The 16,852-nt window shown below is 45.9% G+C and overlaps 1 protein-coding gene across 3 annotated transcripts in view; it reads left to right on the top strand.

Annotated features, from left to right (window-relative positions):
* The window catches only part of PFDN2 (prefoldin subunit 2), a 184,729-nt gene that overhangs the window by 28,392 nt on the left and 139,485 nt on the right, over nucleotides 1–16,852 (top strand). The window contains exon 1 of one of the 3 annotated variants that reach the window (XM_050759530.1): nucleotides 6,264–6,267. The exons of the other annotated variants lie outside the window; for them this stretch is intronic. The gene's annotated coding sequence lies outside the window, so the exon portion shown is untranslated. Of the gene's footprint in view, nucleotides 1–6,263; nucleotides 6,268–16,852 lie in introns of those variants that run through there. 3 annotated transcript variants of the gene reach the window in all.

The raw sequence follows: 16,852 nt of genomic DNA, 5'->3' as shown, positions 1-16,852 counted from the left end.
AGGGTACACGGAAAGCAGGAAACAGTGAATGAAAGGGGTAAAGCCAAGAGATGTTGCAGATTAAGATTTTGTAGTAAGATAGCACCGTGGACCAGAGAACAGCACAAGAGAGGGAGGAAGGCTAGGGGAAGAGAGAGAGAGAGACAGAACGAGAGAGACAGAGAGAGACTGGAGCAAATGGACAGTGTTCTTCCGCAAAGAACAGAGAAATTGTGAAGTGCCTGTTTGATGTGGAAGATCATAGATCTTAGGAGTTGGAAGACATTTTAGGATTCATCAAATCCTACTGTGTCCGGAGTTAGTTCCTTCTGGTGGGTTCTGGGTCTCACTGACTTCAAGAATGAAGCTACAAATGTTGGCAGTGAGTATTACAGCTCTTAAAGGTGGCACTGGACCCAAAGAGAGAGTGAGTGAGTGAGTGAGTGAGTGAGTGAGTGAGTGAGTGAGTGAGTGAGCAGCAGCAAGATGTATGGTGAAGAGCAAAAGAACAAAGCTTCCACAGTCTGGAGGGGACCTGAGCCGGTTGCTGCTGCTGGCTGAGGTGGCCAGCTTTTTTTCCTTATTTGTCTGAGCCCATGTCCTGCTGATTGGTGCATTTTACAGAGTGCTGATTGGTTCATTTTACAAACCTCCAGCTAGTGCTGATTGCTGCGTTTTACAATCCTAGCTACAGAGTGCTGATTGGCGCATTTTACAATCCTCTTGTAAGACAGAAAAGTTCTCCAAGTCTCCACCCGACCCAGAAGTCCAGCTGGCTTCACCTCTCAATCTCCCCTCTAAACAGGACACCCCAACTGCTGTTGGAAATTGGGTGATGACCACGCTAGCTACTTCCTGCTGGATAGGGGCAAAGAAGGGGCCCTGCAGTGGTAGTATCCTCCGCAGGGGAACTCTCTAGGCCAGCCAAAGGGTCAGTGGGTTGGTCCAGGGGTCCTCAGTAGAAGTTGTTAGCTGAGCTCATTTGGGGTTCTATTTGTAAGACCATCTGTAGTTTGATGGCTTCAATCCTGGAGGAAACAAATTCGACAAGGAGGTTAAAAATACAGGGCCCAAAGGGGAGTAATAGCAAGATGGCTGTCAGGGGACATAGAAATGGGAGAAGCCATGTTGCCCACCTCCAGAGGTTGGTATAAGAGTTTGAAAGGCATTGTCTGATTTCAGAAGCCACTTCCTGTAAACACTAGGCGGTGTCTCATGCTATCCCTGACTGGTTAGTATAAAAGCAACACTCTTCCCCTAAGAAGGTGCAAAGTCCTCCTTTCTCAGCAATGAGGAGGTCTAAGCCTCAGCGGTTTTGGAGAGTCACTGCTGCCAAAGAGTCTATTTGGGATTGTAGAGTAAGGATAGATTTTGTTATTTCTTATAAACTGTCTGAGAAATCCTTTGAGGGTGTGTGGTAGTAGGATAATGAAGTAGATAAACCTGCTGTTCTGGTTCTTGTAGCAGCGGCCATTCCTAACCCTATAAGTAGGGGTATTAGTTTTATGGCTCTGCGCTGATGGAAGCTTTGAGAGGCACTGATAGGGTCTGATTTCCACAAGATTAGAAGTTAGGATAATACGTGTTACGCTGTTAACTTTTAGCAAACTACTTTTGTTGAAAACCTTGTAAGTTTGGGATTTCAATTATTCTTTGCTATTAATAAGACTTCCTTCGGCCCACATTAACTTAAAATTGATATAGATGGCTCCTTCCTGATTCTGTAAGTACTTTCAGGTTTGGCTGAGTGCAAACAGCTCACATGTTTGAGCACACCAATTATTAGGCAATTATCCTAACTCTGCTTCTACAAGAGTTGCCTTCTCACTTACCAAATACCCATTGTGTCTTTTTCCCTTAATCACCCAGGAGGAACCATCTATCATCCTGTCCTGGAGGGAGTTCTTCCTAGGCCTGGTTAGACGTTTGTATGGTAATTAATTAAGATTTAGATTCCCTGTTAGGAAACCTACTGGGTTAAGGGATTTTTGATAGGAAGGCTATGGGCTGTCAGTGGCCTCAGTGCTTTTGGACTACACTGTTGTTTACACTGACAGCAGGGTGGTATTGGAGTGTTATAGGGTCACGGAGAAGACCTTCAATTATCAATTATAGGTTTTAAATTTACTCTGGCTTCTAAAGGAATAGGGTGTGTGGGGAAAAGAAAGAGATCAGACTGTTACTGTGTCTATATAGAAAGAAGTAGACATAACAGACTCCATTTTGTTCTGTACTAAGAGAAATTCTTCTGCCTTGAGATGCTGTTAATCTGTAACCCTAGCCCCAACCCTGTGCTTGCAGATATGTGCTGTGTTAACTCAAGGTTTAATGGATTTAGGGCTGTGCAGGATGTGCTTTGTTAAAAAAGTGCTTGAAGGCGATATGCTTGTTAAAAGTCATCGCCATTCTCCAATCTCAAGTACCCAGGGACACAATACACTATGGAAGGCCACAGGGACCTCTGCCTAGGAAAGCCAGGTATTGTCCAAGATTTCTCCCTATGTGATAGCCTGAGATATGGCCTCCTGGGAAGGGAAAGACCTGACTATTACCCAGCCAACACCCTGTGAAGGGTCTAAGCTAAGGAGGATTAGTAAAAGAGGAAGGCCTCTTTGCAGTTGAGATAAGAGGAAGGCATCTGTCTCCTGCTCATCCCTGGGAATAGAATGTCTTGGTGTAAAACCCAATTGTATGTTCTATTTATTTACTGAGATAGGAGAAAACCGTCTCAGGGTTGGAGGTGAGACATGCTAGCGACAATACTGCTCTTTAATGCACCAAGATGTTTGTGTACACACACATCAAAGCACAGCACCTTTCCTTTAACGTACTTATGACACAGAGACCTTTACTCTCATGTTTTCCTGCTGACCCTCTCCCCACTATTGCCCTATTGCCCTGCCACATCCCCCTCTCCAAGATGGTAGAGATAATGATCAATAAATACTGAGGGAACTCAGAGACCAGTGCCGGCACCGGTCCTCGGTCCTCGGAACTCAGAGACCAGTGCTGGCACGGGTCCTCCGTATGCTGAGTGCCGGTCACCTGGGACCACTTTTCTTTCTCTGTACTTTTTCTCTGTGTCTTATTTTCTTTTTTCTTTTTTTTTTTTTTTTGAGACGGAGTCTCGCTCTGTCGCCCAGGCTGGAGTGCAGTGGCGCGATCTCGGCTCACTGCAAGCTCCGCCTCCCGGGTTCACGCCATTCTCCTGCCTCAGCCTCCCGAGTAGCTGGGACTACAGGCGCCCACAACCGCGCCCGGCTAATTTTTTGTATTTTTAGTAGAGACGGGGTTTCACCATGGTCTCGATCTCCTGACCTTGTGATCCGCCCGCCTCGGCCTCCCAAAGTGCTGGGATTACAGGCGTGAGCCACCGCGCCCGGCCTGTGTCTTATTTTCTTTTCTCAGTCTCTTGTCCCACCTGACGAGAAACACCCACAGGTGTGGAGGGGCTGGCCACCCCTTCAAGGGTGCACTGTTTTTTCTTTACTACTTCTCTCTCTCTCTTTCTCTCTTTCCTTCTCTGACTTTCTGTCTTTCTTCTCTCCCTTTCTCTTTCTGTCTGTCTCTTCCACTCCCTCTCTCAATCTTTGACTTTCTGTCTCTTTCTCTCTTTCTTTCTCTGCTGGTCTTTCCCTGCCTCTGCCAGCCGCTTATGCTGCTGTTCTCCCCTCTCCTTCTCCTTTGGCTTCGGCAGTGTAAGACTGCCACCTCCTTGGGGTTTTGCACTGCGTGCAATAACTCCATGATTTCCTTGTGATATTTGATGGAGGTTCCCCCAGAGGTTAGGAAGTCCCTTTCTTTCCATATTGCAGCATGGGCATGCAGAATTAGATAAGCATACTTGATATCTGTATACACATTTATTCTTTTTCCCTTTCCCAGTTCTAAGGCTCCGGTAAGTGCCACTAGTTCTGCTAACTGGGCACTGGTCCCTGGGGGAAGAGGCTTACTTTCAAGTACTGTTACGTCACTAACTACGGCATAACCTGCCCTTTGTATCCCATTCTCCACAAAGGAACTTCCATTGGTAAATAGGTTAAGGTCAGGATTAGCTAAGGAGACTTCTAAAAGATCCTCTTGGGCGGCATAAGTCTGGACTGTAATTTGTTGGCAGTCATAAGAGATGTTGACAGTCATGCTCGATTGGTTCTCCATCCTCTGGGAGAAAAGTAGCAGGGTTAAGGGCTGCACACGTGTGTATTTGAAGCACCGGTCCCTCAAATACACAAGGAGTAGTGCCTGGTGTCTAAGCAGGCAGTTGTCTGATAGCCATAAACTTCCTTTGGCACCTAGTGTGCCATTTATATCATGAGTAGTCCAGACAGTGAGATCCTTTCCTTGTATTATTTTGATAGCCTCTGATATTAAGACGGCCACTGCCACAACTACCCATAAACAGTGATGCCAGCCTTTTGCTACTATATTAATTTCCTTACTTAGGTATGCCACTGGTTGTGGGGTTGTCCTACGAGTCTGAGTAAGGACTCCAAGAGCTATTCCTGCTCTCTCTGTGACATGTAAAGAGAAGTTTTGTCCTGTGGGAAGGCTTAAGGCTGGAGCTTGTACTAGGGCCTGCTTTAAGGTCTTGAAGGCTGTTTCTGCCTCTGGTTTCCATTCTACTAGATAGGTATTTGCCCTCTGGGTCTCCTTGATTAGAGTATAGAGGGGCCTGGCTATCTCACTGTCTCCAGGGATACATAGTCAGCAAAAGCTGGTGATTCCAAGGAACCCCTGAAACTGTTTTAATGTCTTAGGGCAAGGATAAGCCAATATAGGCTGTATTCATTCTTTGCTGAGGGCCCTGGTTCCTCTGGCTAAGATTAGGTCTAGATATTTGACTTGTTGTAGGCAGAGCTGGGCCTTTCATTTAGATGCCTTGTACCCTTGATTAGCCAGAAAGTTCAGGAGATCTAGAGTAGCCTGCTGGCATGAGGCTTCCAAACTGGTAGCCAAAAGCAAATCATCCACATACTGAAGGACCAGAGTGCCTGGACTTGAGAAGTGGCCTAGATCTTGGGCCAGTGCCTGACCAAACAGATGAGGGCTATCCCTAAACCCTTGGGGCAAGACTGTCTACATAAGTTGGGACGTGTGGTCTGTGGGATCCTCAAAGGCAAAGAAAAACTGGGAGTCAGAGTGCAGGGGAATACAGAAGAAGGCATCCTTGAGGTCCAGAACAGTGAACCATTCTGCTTCCTCTGGTATTTGAGAGAGCAGGGTATAGGGGTTGGGTACAACTGGATATAGAGGAATTGCTGCCTCATTGATCAGTCTAAGATCTTAAACTAGTCTCCTAGAATTGGGGTGTTGCTGGGACTGCTGCATTTTCTTATTAAGCCTTGAGCTTTTAAATGTCTAGCAATATCCTGTAATCCTTTATGAGCTTCAGGCCTTAAGGGATATTGCCTTTGATAAGGAAAAGTGATGGGGTCTTTTAGCCTGATTTGGACTGGGTGGGCATTTTTTGCCCTTCCAAATTGTCCTTTCAATGCCCAGACTTCAGAGTTGATTCCCTCCTCAAGCAGGGGACAACAAATGTGTAACTTGTTCCCCACATTCATGTAGATAATAGCTCCAGCTTTGGCTAATATGTCCCTCCCTAATAAGGATGCGAGACTTTCAGGCATAACAAGAATGGCATGTGAAAACAGCAAAGTTGGCCGAGCATGGTGGCTCACGCCTGTAATCCCAGCACTTTGGGAGGCCGAGGCGGGCGGATAACCTGAGGTTGGGAGTTTGAGACCACCCTGCCAACATGGAGAAACCCTGTCTCTACTAAAAATTCAAAATTAGCTGGGTATGGTGGCCTGTAATCCCAGCTGCTCGGGAGGCTGAGACAGGAGAATAGCTTGAACCCAGGAGGTGGAGGTTGCAGTGAGCCAGAGATCACGCCATTGCACTCCAGCCTGGGCAACAAGAGTGAAACTCCATCTCAAAAAAAAAAGAAAAAGAGCAAAGTCTCCCAATTACAACTGAGGAGGTGAGAGAAATACCTGGTTACAGGCTGTCCCAGGATTCCTCAGATGGCAACGGGCCTTGAGGACAGCTGTCCGGGACAAGAGATTAACACTGAGAAAACAATGCCAGTGTCCAGGAGAAAGTCAATTTCCTGGCCCACAATGGTTAAATGTACCCAGGTGATGACATGAGCTGGCACTTGCCCCGGTCACCCTCAGTGCTGTTGTTGGATCATCTGGTTGGGGGCTTCTGGCCCAGAGAACCTTGTCCTCTGGGGCAGTGCTCCTTCCAGTGATTGCCTCAGCATAGCAGACATGGGTGAGGGGGCGGCTTGTTTCTTGTTGGACAATCTTTTTTAAAGTGCCCTTGCAAACCACACTGATAACACGCCCTACCAGGTGATTGGCCTACTCCATTTTCTGTCGTCTCTGAACCACCAAGGTTTGTCTGAGGGCCATGACTAAGGCTGCGGCCTTTCTCTGATCTCACCTTTCCTTTTCGGCCTGTTCCTCCTCATCCCTATTATAGAACACTGAAGTTGCCAGGTTTAATAATGCCTCCAGATTTTGTTCAGGGCCCAGGGCTCGCTTTTGGAGCTTTCTCCTGATATCTGTGGCTGATTGGGTAATGAACTCATCTTTTAGGAACAATTGATGCTTGAGGGAGTCAGGTGACAGGGGAGTATACTTTCTTAAGTCCTCCCATAGCCGCTCGAGGAAGGCAGAAGGATTTTCTTCCTTTCCCCGGGTTATGATGGACATCATCTCCTTAGTCCTTCTAGAACACAAGTCAGCAGCAGATGTTTACGACTCCAGTCCCCATGATCTGAGTCGAGGTCCCAGTGGGGATCTATACAGGGAACGGCTTGCTGATCAATAGGGAATTTGTCCCTTTCCAGGTATCTCCAGACTCTCAGGCTGCAGCTAAAGCCACATTCTTTTCATTAAAGGCCAGGGTTTGATCTAACAATAGCAAGACATCTCTCCAAGTGAGGTCAAAGGCTTACCCTAGACCCTGTGGGACATCTATGTACCTATCAGGATCATCTGAAAACTTCCCCAGATCTACCTTGATCTGCTTTTTTTTTTTTTTTTTTTGAGATGGAGTTTCGCTCTTGTTGCCCAGGCTGGAGTGCAATGGTGCAATCTCAGCTCGCCACAACCTCTGCCTCCCAGGTTCAAGCGATTCTCCTGCCTCAGCCTCCCGAGTAGCTGGAATTACAGGCATGCGCCACCACACCCAGCTAATTTTTTTGTATTTTTAGTAGAGATGGTGTTTCTCCATGTTGGCTTGGCTGGTCTCAAACTCTCGACCTTAGGTGATCTGCCCGCCTCAGCCTCCCAAAGTGCTGGGATTACAAGCATGAGCCACCATGTCCAGCCCTTGATCTGCTTTAAATCAAAGGGGGAGAAGGGGACATGTACCTGGGTTGGGCCAAATTCCCCTCCCCCTGCAGCTTGAAGGGGTACATAACTGATAGCCCGGGGATTTTTGTGGTCCCTTGGAGATTTATTTGCTTGTTTCCTTCTAGGTAGGGGAGATTAGAGGAGGCTTATCATTAGTAGGAAGGGGAGCTATAGGGAGGCTAGCATATGGGGGAAAGCTGAGAGGTCTTTTTGTGGGATGTAAATTGCAGGCTTTGCATAGTTGTGGATTCTCCTTCAATGAAAAGAAAGTTTGGACATAAGGTATTTCACTCCATTTGCCTTCCCTCTTACAGGAAAGGTCAAGCTGCAGGATAGTATTATAATTTATACTTCCCTCAGGTGGTCATTTTTCCCCATCAGAGAGAGAATATTGGGGCCAGCCCATAGTGCAGAAAAAAAAATGAGCTGCCTCTTTCTCAGGATTTGAGGGTCAAATTGGTCCCAAAGGCTTAGGATGCATTTCAAGGGTGAGCCTGTTGATGCCTGAGTGTTTCCCATTTGAAAGGTTTGTTTTTCATCTCCCGCCCAAGAACCCACAATGGTCCCTGGACCCTGCTGATTGGAATAGTTGTGCTCACCGACGCAGCAGCAGAAACACTAGTTTTCCTCCTAGACCACAAAGAGGACCAAGAAAAATCTGATTTCGTGGCCTTTACCAACAACGCATTCTCAAAAACCTGTTAGAGTCCTAAGTGTTATCTCCTGGTAGTATTGGGACCTTACCCCTGTCCTATAAAGATGATATGCCCCAGAAATGGAGTGGAGGGCCATATCCCGAGGGAGGGAAGGGATCTCCAGGGTTGGAAGAGTGATGCCTTTTGTCCTCACTTCTCATCATATGAATAGGAAGGATATCATTTCTGAAGCTCCCCATATCCTAGCTTTAGGAATAGCCTTTGTTAGGCCCGCTTGTGTGAGGAGGGATCCTAAAAGGATAGTTGGTCTCCCCATCTGACACGGCTTTGGGCAAAAATTATGTCTAATTGGTGCGCCTGGGTGCCTAAAGAAAGGAACTGAGTCCTGAAATTTATACTAAAAGTCATTCTTATAGGAGAAACTAGAAAAGCACCAGAGGCAGGGAGTGGTTTTTAGAAGTGGGACTAGCCTCAGAGAAGACACACGGGAGGAAGTTGTCTGACAGGCGTTAGAACCCAGGAGGCAAGGGTCAGGATAGACAGGATAGATGGATGGGTCTCGCTTGGGCAATGTGACTTTGACAGTTCCGCTCATGGCTACAGGGTCAACTAACTTTTTGTCAGGAACCCGGACCTGAATGGGTTTCCTCTCTGTGGACCCTTGGTTCAGCCCAGAAGTACAGGAAAAGTGAAAGCTGGTTCCAGGCAAACCAATGCTCCCAACTCAGAAGAGTCGGGGGTTGTTAGAGAGCCCTTTTCCAGAAAGCCTGACACCCGTGTCTTTAGTCCGGGGGCCATGCTAGTTGCTTTTAACTGCCCGACAGGTGCCCAGCGTTTAGCCCCCGAATTCTAAGGAAAAATAGAACAGACTAGCAAGTGAAAGGGGTCCAATTATACTCACCACTTGGCAATAGTCCCATCTAGGTTGCCAAGATGTGTCCAGAGTTGTTCCTTCCGGTGTTTTCTTGGTCTTACTGACTTCAAGAATGAAGCCACGGATCTTCACAGTGTTACAGCTCTTAAAGGTGGCATGGACCCAAAGAGTGAGCAGCAGCAAGATTTATTGTGAAGAGCGAAAGAACAAAGTTTCCACAGCATGGAAGGGGACCCAAGTGGGTTGCTGCTGCTGGCTGGGGTGGCCACCTTTTATTCCCTTATTTGTCCCCACCCATGTCTTGCTGATTGGTCCATTTTACAGAGTGCCGATTGGTCCATTTTACAAACCTCTAGCTAGCTACCGACCGCTGATTGGTTCATTTTACAATCCTAGCTACAGAGTGCTGATTGGCGCATTTTACAATCCTCTTGTAAGACAGAAAAGTTCTCCAAGTCCCCACCCAACCCAGAAGTCCAGCAGGCTTCACTTCTCACTACCTCCCACACAATGCGAAAAACAAAAAACTCACTCCAACAAAATGAAGGTCTCCAGTGTCCCCTTGAATAGGTAAATGATGCCCCACAAAAGTTAATTTACAACTGTTTATTCATTCAATCTCAGTCTGACACTGTGCTCTCCACTGTGTCAAGGCTGTGAAGCTGTTTTTAAAAAGACACTTCTTAAGACCTTGCACCTATCATTTCCATTAAAATATGCAAGTCCTGTCTCCTAGAGCCTAGCTTGTTTTTTCACACATTTCAGGTAGCAACTCACCATCTGGTGGTCCATATTTGAGTACCCAAACTAGCCAAGTGGACTCTGTCAGAGTGTATGGGGCAGATGTGAAAGATGGGCCCCACAATCCGATCTATATAATTTGTTACTAAATAGTTACTATGCTGTGGGCTGGGCACAGTGGCTCACGCCTGTAATTCCAGCAGTTTGGGAGGCCAAGGCAGGCGGCTCACCTGAGGTTGGGAGTTTGAGACCAGCCTGACCAACATGGAGAAACCCCGTCTCTACTAAAAATACAAAATCAGCCGGGCGTGGTGGTGCATGCCTGTAATCCCAGCTACTCGGGAGGCTGAGGCAGGACAATAGCTTGAACCCAGGAGGCAGAGGTTGCAGTGAGCCGAGATCGTGCCATTGCACTCCAGCCTGGGCAACAAGAGTGAAGCTCCATATCAAAAAAAAGAAAAAAAAAGTTCCTATGCTAAATAATTTTAAGGAAACAATATGATTGGGGAAGATGAGAAGAAATAGAACACCTGGTAAAAGTCATGAACTTTCCGATAACTTCAGTTGCTATACTTGTTTATCTAAATATCTAGCTTTCTGTTCTTCTTTAAAGAAATCCTTTAAATTATCATGCCTATAATACTCCTAGGCATTGTAAAACCTCTTAGCCTACTTAGAGCTTCAGTCAGCCAAGGCCACTTTCAGCTTTAGCAGTTATACCCTTTTGATGATTTCTTTCATTGCCTGTTATAACTGTGTCATTAATAGTAGAGCTTTTCTCAGTCAGCAACCATTGATCTCTTCTCAACAACCAGATTCAGGTAAGACCTCAAATAGTCCTTTCTGTAGCTAGATCCCATTTGCTTTTACATTTCCTCTGCTAAGTCAGAAAAAGAGAACATGGAAAAAAGATTACGTCTTTTCCCTCATCCACCTGAAATCCTCTGACTCTCACTTTCCAATGGGAATCCAGTTGCCTAAGTTACTAAGTTTCTAACTAGGATAGCTCCTACACACTCTATAAAACCTACGACTCCAACTTCCCCCACTGTTCTAATGAACCATTAATTAGCGTCAAAAGCTCATCTATAGTGAAGCAGACCTTTCCAAAGTTCTTAAACAGCTATGAAGATTATTAAGAGAATTCAAGATCTGAGATCAGGGATCAGTAAGCTTTTTCTGTATCAACCAGATAATAAATATTTTAGGCTTTGCAGGCCACATATGTTCTCTGTCAAGACTACTTAAGTCTCCCTTTATAGCTTGAAGGAGGACATAGACGGCCAGGCGCGGTGGCTCACGCCTGTAATCCCAACACTTTGGGAGACCAAGGGGGGTGGATCACGAGGTCAGGAGATCGAGACCATCCTGGTGAAACCCTGCCTCTTCTAAAAATACAAACATTAGCCGGGTGTGGTGGCATGTGCCTATAGTCCCAGCTACTTGGGAGGCTGAGGCAGGAGAATTGCTTGAACCAGGGAGGCAGAGGTTGCAGTGAGCTGAGATCACGCCACTGCACTCCAGCCTGGCAACAGAGTGAGACTCCATCTCTTTTTTTTTTTTTTGAGACGGAGTCTCGCTCTGTCTCCCAGGCTGGAGTGCAGTGGCCGGATCTCAGCTCACTGCAAGCTCCGCCTCCCGGGTTTACACCATTCTCCTGCCTCAGCCTCCCGAGTAGCTGGGACTACAGGCGCCTGCCACCTCACCCGGCTAGTTTTTTTTGTATTTTTTAGTAGAGACGGGGTTTCACCGTGTTAGCCAGGATGGTCTCGATCTCCTGACCTCATGATCCACCCGTCTCAGCCTCCCAAAGTGCTGGGATTACAGGCTTGAGCCACCGCGCCTGGCCGAGACTCCATCTCAAAAAAAAAAAAAAAAAAAAAAAAAGAAAGAAAGAAAGAAAGAGGACATAGACAATATGTAAACAAATAGCTGTGGCTATGTTCTAGTAAAACTTTATTTGTGGACACTAAAGTTTAAATTTCATGTAATTTTTATGTGTTACAAAATATTCTTCCTTTAAAAATGTTTAATATTAATGTAAAACCATTCTTAGCTCACAGGCAGCAGGCCAGATTTGGCTCATAGGCCATAAATTGCCAATCTCTGCCTCAGATGACTAAATACCCAACTATGCTCCAACAGTAAATTGTATAATAATAAATAACAATAAGTCATGCCAGGTGTGGTGGCTCACACCTGTAATCCCAGCACTTTGGGAAGCCAAGGCGGGTGGATCACCTGAAGTCAGGAGTTCAAGACCAGCCCAGCCAACATGGTGAAACACCACCTCTATTAAAAATACAAAAATTAGCTGGGTGGTGGCGGGTGCCTGTAATCCCAGCTACTCAGGAGGCCGAGGCATGGGAATCGCTTGAACCCTGGAGGCAGAGGTTGCAGTGAGCTGAGATCCCGCCACTGCACTCCAGCCTAGGGGATAGAGCAAGACTCTGTCTCCAAAAAAAGAAATAGTAATAAGTCAAAGAAGATAGGCGGGGTGCAGTGGCTCACTCCTGTAATCCTAGTACTTTGGAAAGGCCAAGGCGGGCAGATCACTTGAGGCCAGAAGTTCAAGACCAGCCTGGCCAACATGACGAAACCCTGTCTCTACTGAAAATTGGCCAGGCATGCTGGCGCACGCCTGTAGTCCTAGCTACTCGGTTGGCTGAGGCATGAGAATCGCTTGAACCCAGGAGGTGGAGGTTGCAGTGAGCCAAGATCATGCCACTGCACTTCAGCCTGGGCGACAGAGCAAGACTCTGTCTCAATAAATGAATGAATGAATAAATAAATAAGTCAAAGAAGACAGACATCAGCTGGGACCAAAATAATCAAAAACTTCCTGGGGAAAGTGAAATTTGGGTTAGGCCTTAAAGGAAGAGTAGAATATAAACAAATGGAGAACAGGAGAGAAGAAGGAGGAAAAGATGTGTCTCTCTGGTATCTGGGTGACAATAAGAAAAAAATGGTGAAAGAAAACTCAGGTTTTGAATGGAGAAATTGCAGGAGATATGGCAGGGTCCTGAGTATCAGAATAAGGAATTTAAATTTAGCCTTCATACAAATAGCACCTTTAGGTTATTCTTGCAGAAGAAACATGGGACTGATTTGACAAGAGAAACACTAAGAGCAGGAAGGCCAAGATGGGGACGCTGCAGTTGTACAAAGTGTAGGATCCTGGGTGAGTGTAGTGACGGTAACAGAAGAGAAGGCACAGCATCAAGAAACACATGACATAAGAAATCTACAAGACTTGGTGACTAGAAAGATTTAGAGGAGGATTCACAGTGACTTTGGAATTCAAGATTGGGAAATTGGGAAAAATTCTTCAATCTTTCATCAGCTGTTAAGCACACATTATGACCAGGACAGATGCCGAGTGTTGGGGTAGAAAAACCTACACAACATACAGCTTATGGTGTAGTAGGGGAGAGACAGTCCTGTGAATGCAAAGGCATGGTATTGTCATAGGTTACCTGATAGAAGTCTGGGCAAGTACAGTGGGAGTCCAGAGAAAGGAACAGAATGAAATGTAATCTGCAGAGACATCAGAAGTGACTACTCAACCTGAGCCACACAGTGGAACTCTATCTCTACAAAAAATAAAAATAAAAATTAGCTGAGTGTGGTAGTGTGTGCCTCTAGTCCCAGCTACTTAGGAGGCCGAGGCAGGAGGATTGTTTGAGCTCAGGAGGTTGACGCTGCATTGAGCCATGATGGCACCACTGCATTCCAGTCTGGGTGACAGAGTGAGACCCTGTCTCAAAAAAATAAAAATAACAAAGAGTGACTACTAAGAACAGCAAGATTTGGCCAGGCACAGTGACTCATGCCTGTAATTGCAGCACTTTGAGAAGCCGAGGCAGGAGGATCCCTTGAGCCCAGGAGTTCAAGACCAGCCTGGGCAACATAGTGAGACCCCATATCTACAAAACATAAAAATAAATAAATAAAATAAAAAATAAAAAGAACAAAGATTTCCTGGAACTAAAGTTGTAGATTTTGGAGACATTCACATACTGAGATGAGGGTAAACGAAATGAAGCATATAAACTGTGAACTGTGATGTTAAAATATTAGACATTTTTACTTTTTACCAGAGCCTCATGTAGAAATTAAGCATTAGGGAAGAACATGAAAGAAGGGTAGGAAGGTTAAGATCAAGTTTAGGTCATGGGCTTGGGGGCTCACACCTGTAATCCCGACACTTTGGGAGGCGAAGGCAGCTGGATCATTTAAGACCAGGAGTTTGAGACCAGCCTGACCAACATGGCGAAACCCTGTCTCTACTAAAAGTACAAAAATTAGCCAGGTGTGGTGGCGGGCGCCTGTAATCCAAGCTACTCTGGAGGCTGAGGCACAAGGCTTGTTTGAGCCCAGGAAGTGGAGGTTGCAGTAAGCCAAGATCACACCACGGCACTCCAGGCTTGGTGACAGAGCAAGACTCCGTCTCAAAATTTTTAAAAAAAGGAGCATTTGGGAACAAAAAACCCCACAGTTTCCAGAGTTTTCGTAGTTTTTCCTAACTCATGGGCCTAGAAAAAAGAAGGATCAATTAGAGAAGAAAGAAACAAAGACCTATTAGAAATACAAATGGAGAACCGAGAATACGTAACATCATAGAGGTTAGTGAGAAAAAGTTTCAAAGAAGAGAAAGTAGTTGTTAGGAGGTCAAAAGCAGAAGGGAGGATGGTTGATTGGGAGAAACATGAAAGAAAGCCCATTGAATTCAATAGATCATAGGAGATTGGTGGTAAATTTAAAGAAAGAAGATTAAAACCAGATTATAAGGCTCAAAAGAAAGGAACTCCTCCTGTTCAAAGAAGTGTTTGTGCCAGAATATGGGAGGCTAAACAGGACACAACAGGCCCAGACTGGATATTTGGCTTGATAGATACTTGAGTGAGGTCAGCCAGATAGCAAATGCAAACATAGCAAGTAGGAACAGCAGGTAGGAACAGTTTAGAAGTATGAAAGGAGTCAGGAATAGGACTAGAAGACTAATGTGAGTCTGGCCAGGCAGGAGGATTGCTGGAGCCAAGGAGTTCAAGACCACCCTGGGCAATATAGTGAGACCCTGTTTCTTCAAAAAATAAACAAAATTAGCCAGGTGTGGTGCAATGCACCTGTAGTCCTAGCTACCTGGGAGGCCAATGCAGGAAATTCATTCTCTTGAGCCCAGGAAGTGGAGGCCGCAGTGAGTGGTGGTCACACCACTGCACTCCTGTCTGGGCAACAGAACAAGACCTGTCTCAGAGTTTATTTTATTTTGTTTTATTTTTTAATTAATTAATTATATATTTTGAGACAAAGTCTCCCTCTGTCACCCAGGCTGGAGTGCAATGGCATGATCTCAGTTCACTGCAACCTCCGCCTCCCAGGTTCAAGGCATTCTCAAGCCTCAGCCTCCTGAGTAGCCGGGATTATAGGCACCCACCATCACACCTGGCTATTTTTTGTATTTTTAGTAGAGACAAGGTTTCATCATGTTAGCCAGGCTGGTCTTGAACTCAAGTGAGCCACCCGCCTCGCCTCCCGGAGTGGTCATGTCTCAGAATTTTTTTTTAAAAAGCTATGAAAGGCCGGGTGCAGTGGCTCATGCCTGTAATCCCAGCACTTTGGGAGGCCGAGGCAGGTGGATCATGAGGTCAGGAGTTCAAGACCAGCCTGGCCAACATGGTGAAACCCTGTCTCTACTAAAAATACAAAAAGTAGCCAGGCATGGTGGTGTGCACCTGTAGTCCCAGCTACTCAGGAGGCTGAGGCGGGAGAATCACTAGGAGAAAGTTGCAGTGAGCCAAGATCAAGCCGCTGCACTCCGACCTGGGTGACAGAGTGAGACTCTGTCTCAAAAAAAAAAAAAAAAAAAAACAAGCTTTGGAAGACAGCAGCTAGGCCGAGTGCCGTGGCTCACACTTGTAACTCCAGCACTTTGGGAGGCAGAGGCGGGTGGACCACCTGAGGTCAGGAGTTTGAGACCAGCCCGACCAACATGGTGAAACCCAGTCTCTACTGAAAATACAAAATTAGCCAGGTATGGTGGTGCATGCCTGTAATCCCAGCTACTTGGGCGGCTGAGGCAGGAGAATTGCTTGAACCCAAGAGGCAGAGGTTGCAGTGAGCCAAGATCACGCCACTGCACTCACAGCCTGGGCAACAAGAGCGAAACTCCATCTCAAAAAAAATAAAAATAAAAATAAAAAAGAAAGCAGCTAAAAGGGAAATAGAAATGTATTCAGAAGATAGTGCTAGCAAAATGCCTGGCACAAAGTAGATACCCATTACATATTTATTGAATGAATGAGCGTACTCATTCGCAAACAATAGCATGTGATGTTGCACGAAAAGAGCATGGATTTGAAATCAGATGTTAATTTGTATCCCAGTCCATTTATTCATTCCATAAATATTTATTATATATGCTTGGAGTACATAAGACCCTAAGGATCCCCAAATGACAGGTGCAGCCCTTGACTTCATCAATTCACAGTTGATTGACAGAGTCAGAAAGAAACAGACAGTTGTCCTGCAGTGTGATAAGTGCTGTGACAAATTTGTGTACAGAGGTGTAGCTCTATTAGGCTCACTGAGGTGATCTGCAGTACCCAGGCCTGAAGGACCAAGAGGATCAGGAGGATGAGGGGAGGAGGGTTTGAAAATAAGGATGTGTGAGGCAATTCCAACCAGAGGGAACAACAAGGGCAGATGTTCAGAGGTGGGTGAGCACAGCTTGTTCGGGAAACTCTAAATGCTTAAGCACATCTAGAGCCAAAGTGTGATGTGCTAGGTCAGGGGAGGGAAGTGGAGACAGAATAGGTGAAGCCAGAGTGATTAAATAGGGGCCAGATCACAAAGGACTTTGTGTGACATGCTAAAGAGATTGGATTTTATCCTGAAGGTGATGGAAAGCAAATGAAGAATTTTAAGCAGGGAAGAGACACGATCAAATTTGCATTTTAGAAATAGCAACAGCATGGAGGATGGGTTGGAAGGAGATGAGGCTGGGAGCAGGGAGAATAATTGAATAGTCTGCTGCAGCAGTAAGTGGAAAATGATGAGGGCCTAAACGCAGCTAAGAGGTAGTGGGCATGTAGAGGTCAGAAGATAGGAATGACAGGTCATGGCATTTGGTCATTTATAGGGAATGAGGGAGAGAAAGGAGACTAGATGACTCACCAATTTCTGGTTTGGCATCTGGGAGAAGACAGCAGTAAAAGGGGAAGGAAAGGAAGAAG

This window comes from Macaca thibetana, chromosome 1 (genome assembly GCF_024542745.1).
Source record: "Macaca thibetana thibetana isolate TM-01 chromosome 1, ASM2454274v1, whole genome shotgun sequence".
Lineage (NCBI taxonomy): Eukaryota > Metazoa > Chordata > Mammalia > Primates > Cercopithecidae > Macaca > Macaca thibetana.
Note: the sequence above shows the minus strand (reverse complement) of the source record. Positions and strands in the feature narration are given on the sequence as shown.